Genomic DNA, 6,833 nt, shown 5'->3' with positions numbered 1-6,833 from the left:
CAGGCGCGCACCCTTAGGACCCGGCCGGGCCAGGCGGCGGGGCGGGGCGGACCAGCGAGGCCGAGAGAGGCGCGGCCTGTGGGGCGGGGCCGGGAGATGGGGCGGGGCCGACAGGGGGCGGGGCTGACGCGGGAAAGTGAGGCTTGTAGGGGCGGAGGCCGCGGGGTCTGCGGCGGGGAAGCAGGGCCTACCGGGCTGGGCCTAAGGGGAGGGGGCGGGTTTAGGGGCGGGTTTGGGGCGGGGCCTGAGGGCGGGAGGCGGGCTGAGCCTGCAGAGCCGAGGTCCCAGCCAGGGCCGGCACAGGGTAGGCACAGGGCCGGAACAGGGCCCTGTGGGGCGGTTTGGTGAGCTGGAGTATGGAGCCGGGACTCGGCTTCCCGCACGCGGCTTCCCGAAACGGATGTTGCTGCCTCGCCTGTTCGAGGATGGCCTTGCTGGAGCCCCGCCCATCAGTTCTCCCTGGGAAGCCAGAGGGGCTGGTATTCCCCTCTCCGGGCCCTGTCCTCGTTTTCCGTCCCGGACGGTCCTGGACCCCTCTCCGATATGAAACCGCGCTCCAAGGAGGGCAGTGAATCCCACCCCCAAGCCCTGTCAGCAGAGCATCCGGCTCTGCAGAGGGGCGGCCCAGCACGCACAGCGTTGTCTTGTCCAAGCGGCTCTGGAGTCGTGTCCACGCGGTCATCTTGCTCCATCGTCTGCCAGCACTAAAGGACCCTTGCTCTTGTGAACCTGAACGCAGACGGCAATGCTCATGGCCGAACTGGGAGATGTATGCAAAGCCTAGGGACCGGCCTAAGTCCCTGCCGAGTTGTGCGCTGCCCTTGAACTAAGTACCCCCCACCCTGGCAGGGCTGCAGGGCCTTGGAGAAGCTGGGTGCTTCCCACAGGTGCCGTGAAGGGCGGGGCCCCAGGGTCCCAGAGGAGAAGAAAAACGGAGTGAGGGACACAGTCAAGGGATGATAATGCCCCTCAAGAGGGTGTAATGGTCCCAAATGCTGCCGAAGAAACACCTGAAAACTATCCCAACCGCTGGTAGCGTAGCTGAGGGAGGCAGAGGGAAATTCTGGGAGTGGATTCTGGGGAGAGGCGTCGGGGGCCGGGGCGCCGGGGATGGGAGCAGGCCCCTGGGAAGATGAAGACCAGGAGCAGGCCTCTGGAAAGATGGGAGAAGACTCCCTCCCCCCAATCCCAGGAGGGCTCATCATTGGTCTAGAAAGTGTTCACTGAGTGTCCAATATGGGCCTGGGACTCTGGTCTGGCATCCCTGCCCTCCTGGAGCTTAGTTCTGGGCAGAGAAGCACAACAAACTGAAAAACAAGCCACCTAATGCCTTGGTGCCTGCAGTGGACAGAGGGAGCCAGGGCTGAGTGACCAGGAGGAGTTGGCCTGAAGCAGTGGGGCAGGGAGGGGACGTTCAGGCATGGGGAAAACAGGGTATGAAGGTCCTGGAGTGGGATAATCAAGGAAAGGGAAGGCACCCCTGTTGTGGACCGTAAATGGCAAAAAGCCATTGTAGATTTGAGGCTTAGCAAAAGGCTAAGTTCTCCCCCCTCCATCTCCATATTGGCTGTGATGCTGAGTATTTGCACCCACTTCACTTGCTTCCTTAGGTTGCTTGAAGCAATTTACATCCCCTTCCTCTGACTGTTTGTTTTCAGATGTTCGTAGATTTCACTAGTGTATCCTGTTTTATGCCTTGGGAGAGTTCCTGTCTTAGCCTTGGATGTGCAACTGGGGCTATGGGGCACTGGGTCACTCGGATTCTGCCAGGCATTTTGAAGAGTCTTCCCGGTCCCATCGTTTTTGTTTTTTTTTGTTTTTTTTTAATTTTTTTTTTTTTTATTCATTTTAGAGAGGAGAGGGAGAAGGAGAGAGAGAGAGAGAAGAGACAGAGAGAGAGAAGGGGGGAGGAGCTGGAAGCATCAACTCCCATATGTGCCTTGACCAGGCAAGCCCAGGGTTTTGAACCGGCGACCTCAGCATTTCCAGGTCGTCGCTTTATCCACTGCGCCACCACAGGTCAGGCCCATCGTTTTTGTTTTGATAAGTGTGTTTCCTTAATTCCTCACCGTTATTAGGAGCCGAGCTGGTCCGCGGCACACCCCTGCCCATGGGGCTCCTCAGAGTGTCTGTGCGCTGGGGCTCTGAGTCCCAGATACTGAACACTCAGCTCATTGCCCACCTCCTTCCCCTTCCCTGAACCTCAAGACATATGGCTCCAACCATGGGGCCAAGGGATCCCATGAATATGATGTTGAGCCTTTCTAGGTTTGTGCAGCATTTTAAGAAAAAGTGCAAAATTATCATAACAAAATTAGATACATATTTAGTTGGAATGAGAGGAGAAATCACAACAAATTAAACATTTTAAAAGAAATAGACTAACAGGGCCTGACCGCAGTGAATAAAGCACCGACCTGGAATGCTGAGGTCACCGGTTCAAAACCCCGGGCTTGCCTGGTCAAGGCACAAACAAGAAGCAAAATAGTATGAGTTGATTCTTCCTGCTTCTCCCACCCCTCTTTCTCTCTCTCCTCTCTCTAAACATCAATAAATAAAATATTTTTAAAAAATTGAGCCCTGGCCGGTGGCTCAGCGGTAGAGCGTCGGCCTAGCGTGCGGAGGACCCGGGTTCGATTCCCGGCCAGGGCACACAGGAGAAGCGCCCATTTGCTTCTCCACCCCTCCGCCGCGCCTTCCTCTCTGTCTCTCTCTTCCCCTCCCGCAGCCAAGGCTCCATTGGAGCAAAGATGGCCCGGGCGCTGGGGATGGCTCTGTGGCCTCTGCCTCAGGCGCTAGAGTGGTTCTGGTCGCAACATGGCGACGCCCAGGATGGGCAGAACATCGCCCCCTGGTGGGCAGAGCGTTGCCCCTGGTGGGCGTGCCGGGTGGATCCCGGTCGGGTGCATGCGGGACCTGTCTGTCTGACTGTCTCTCCCTGTTTCCAGCTTCAGAAAAATTCCAAAAAACAAAAAAATGCAAAAAAAAAAAAATTGACTAATAGGCCCAGGTTAGATAGCTCATTTGGTTAGCGCATCGTCCTGAAGCACAGTGGTTGCTAGTACGATCCCTGCTCAGGGCATGTACAGAAACAACTCAATGTTCCTCTCTCTCCCTCTTCCTTCCTCACAAAACTCAGTAAGTTTAAAAATATGTTTTAAATAACAAAAGGGCATATGCTTATTGCAGAATAATATTTTTAAAAATTGACTAATAGCACAAACATCACAAAATCCATAAATACCACAAATTTTATTCATAATTCCTAATCCATTGTGATACTCTTCCCCTGTACATTTTGTATTTTTCTGAAGCTGGAAACGGGGAGAGAGAGTCAGACAGACTCCCGCATGCACCCGACCAGGATCCACCCGGCACGCCCACCAGGGGGCGATGCTCTGCCCACCAGGGGACGATGCTCTGCCCATCCGGGCGTCGCTATGTTGTGACCAGAGCCACTCTAGCGCCTGAGGCAGAGGCCAAGGAGCCATCCTCAGCGCTCGGGCCATCTTTGCTCCAATGGAGCCTTAGCTGCGGGAGGGGAAGAAAGAGACAGAGAGGAAGGAGAGGGGGAGGGGTGGAGAAGCAGATGGGTGCCTCTCCTGTGTGCCCTGGCCGGGAATCGAACCCGGGACTTATGCACGCCAGGCCGACGCTCTACCACTGAGCCAACCGGCCAGGGCCTCCCCTGTACATTTTGTATGGTCTCTTTTTACAATGATTTTGCAATATAATTTTCCAGGGACAACAGAGACAGACAATTGAGTCCCTCTACCACAGCCCGCTGGAAAACAAGTCAAGACGGCTGTTTTACAGATGCTTCCGCTGGACTCCTCATCACTGCTTGTATCACCTACGCTGTTAAGGCTGCTGTCAGATTCGGAGAGAATGTTGTCTAGATTCTTCCATCTGCTAGCTGGAAAGTTTCAGGTGCACTTTCCTGAGCCGTGTCTGATCTGAGATGCCCCCACTGATCTGATAGCCTTCTTAAACCATGTCTTTGTCACATCACTGTGAGATTCCAGCTTATCTTGTGGACGCCAGCATTTCCTGTCAAGTCAGCAACATGTTTAATCCCTTCCCAACAGCTCGTGTGAGCCGCTCCTCTTGGTTAATTGCCATTGGTGTTCCTGAAAGCTGCTTCTGTACCAGGATGTCTGGCCTTAACTTCACTGTGCAGGGAAGTGACTGCAAGCGACACAGACACACTCGATTAACCCCCGCTGATGTTTCCACAACTTGACTTCCCCTTGGCCAGATCCCAGAAGTGCCCCTTCTCCCTCGCCACCACCCCAGCGAGAGAGAGGAAGTGTGTGTGGCAGAGGGAATCCGAGATAGTGTGAGGACCTCCGGGTCACGAAATCTTCGTTTAGCAAAGTTTACAAAACTACATGACTGTATGATAAAGGCCCTTCTTGTGAATCCATGCCACTGTGTGGATCTGCTGTGTCCCCGGGGCGGCCGGTGTCACTCTGTCTCACTGCTCTAGCTTTGTGGCCAGGACCTAACATCGTACACACCCTGCTTGTGTGTTTCAGGTGTGGGCAGGGCCAGGACCCCCAGAAGCCAACTGCTGGCCTTGTCCAGCTCCTTGCATTCTAGCACATGTAACCTTTCCTCCACTGTCATAGCAGTAGCACAGCATCTGTGCTTTAAAATTGGTACCCATGCCCTGGCCAGTTGGCTCAGTGGTAGAGCGTCGGCCTGGTGTGCAGAAGTCCCGGGGTTCGATTCCCTGCCAGGGCACACAGGAGAAGCGCCCATCTGCTTCTCCACCCCCCCTTCCTCTCTGTCTCTCTCTTCCCCTCCCGCAGCCAAGGCTCCATTGGAGCAAACATGGCCTGGGCGCTGGGGATGGCTCCTTGGCTTCTGCCCCAGGCGCTAGAGTGGCTCTGGTCGCGGCAGAGCGACGCCCCAGAGGGGCAGAGCATCGCCCCCCTGGTGGGCTGAGCGTCGCCCCCTGGTGGGCGTGCCGGGTGGATCCTGGTCGGGCGCATGCGGGAGTCTGTCTGTCTATCCCTGTTTCCAGCTTCAGAAAAAAAAAAAAAAAAAAAAAATTGGTACCCAGGATTTGTTCTAATCAGATGTGGTAAGGTGACAGAGGCTGAGACACCTGCCTTTGAAGGAATAACTTATTACTTACATTTCCCAGGGGAAAGAGGGATGCCCTGCCATGCGGGGAAGCACCAATTTGGGCCAGGAGGCAGAAGCAGGAACCAGAAGAGAATGCCCCAGAGCTTGATTGGGGATTTCACAGGAAGGAGAGGCTGAAGCAGCAGAGGAGCACGGAATGAGTTTAGGATCGTATAGTGTGAATAAATTCAGCGGCCTGGGCTGTCGGGAGGGCAGTCCCTACTTATCTAGTACCTGGCTTGGTATCTGAGGGTGAGATGGAGGAGCTGATGGGGGTGGGCCCTGGATGGGTTAATTTGCAATCAAAGGCACTCACAGGGGAGTTTTAGCCAGCTCCTGGGATTAGTGGGCCCTGGGACAGGGGCAGTCTCTCCAAGACCAAGGCCTCAAAAGTCAAGAATACAGAAAATATGCAAAAGCATTCAATATAGTCAGAAAAATGGGGGCAGGGAGTAGGAAAATGTTTTTTACCTGTCTTAGAGATACAGGCTGGACTTCGTTGACGATAAAATACAATCTTTTGTTTAAGAAAAGAAAGGGTGATGGGAGACTGATGATACCATGGACAGGGGATGTCCCAGGGAGAGTGCCGCCTAGACCTAGAGACCCCTGCCCACCTCCCTTCTCTCCTTTCAGCCAGAGATAGAAACGAAAAGCCTAACAATATATCTGCTTTATATAAATAAGGCCCTGTATTAATGCCCCCCCCCCCCACACACACACACCTCTCTTTGTAGCTGTGCCCTGGCTGGGTACAAATTTCAGAACCATCTTTGCATTTCTTTTCTGAGATCTGGCCTCTTCCCTGTCCTCTTCCTCCCCCTCACAAGAATGCTGCTGCGATGACATTTAAAGCCCACGCGGATAATCCCAGATAATCTCCCCGGCTCAAGATCTTCAATGTAATCTCACCTGCAAAGTCCCTTCACCAAGGACAATCATACTCACAGGTCTTGACTGGGGCAAGCAGATCACACTGTTCCCTCTTCTCACAACTTCCATGTCACTGTCACACTTTTAATTTTTTTTTTAATTTATTGATTTTTAGAGAGAGAGGAGGGAGAGAGAGAGAGAGAGAGAAAAGGGGGAGGAGCAGGAAGCATCAACTCCCATATGTGCCTTGACCAGGCAAGCCAGGGTTTTGAACCGGCAACCTCAGTGTTTCCAGGTTGACGCTTTATCCCACTGCGCCACCACAGGTCAGGCGCTGTCACACTTTTTAAAAAGTATATATTATTTATTGACTTTTATAGAGAGAAGGGGAGGGAGGAATGAGAAGTATCAACATTTTTAGTTGTTTATTGGTTGCTTGTCATATGTGCTTTGACCAGGCAAGCCTGGGGTTTCAAGCCTACGATCTCAGTGTTCCAGGTCAATGCTCTATCCACTGCCCCACCAGAGGTCAGCACATTGTTGCATGTTTTGACTCCCTGGATATATTGTAGGTCTCACACAATCATTATTATTGTTTTTCCAAGTCACTCCTCACTAAATTTTCCTTTGTGGCCCTTTCCTGCCTTGCCCCCAGTCTGTTGTGATCAGCCTCCTCCTGGGAGGACACTGTTCACTGTCTCCTTGGTGACAACGTTGTCAGCATTTGTTTCTCTGTAATGTTTATTGGACCTTCATTTTTTTTTTTTTTTTTGTATTTTTCTGAAGTTGGAAACGGGGAGACAGTCAGACAGACTCCCGCATGCGCC

This window comes from Saccopteryx bilineata, chromosome 5 (assembly GCF_036850765.1).
Source record: "Saccopteryx bilineata isolate mSacBil1 chromosome 5, mSacBil1_pri_phased_curated, whole genome shotgun sequence".
In the NCBI taxonomy this organism is placed as follows: domain Eukaryota; kingdom Metazoa; phylum Chordata; class Mammalia; order Chiroptera; family Emballonuridae; genus Saccopteryx; species Saccopteryx bilineata.
The sequence above is the reverse complement of the archived record's forward strand: the minus strand, read 5'-3'. Positions refer to the sequence as shown.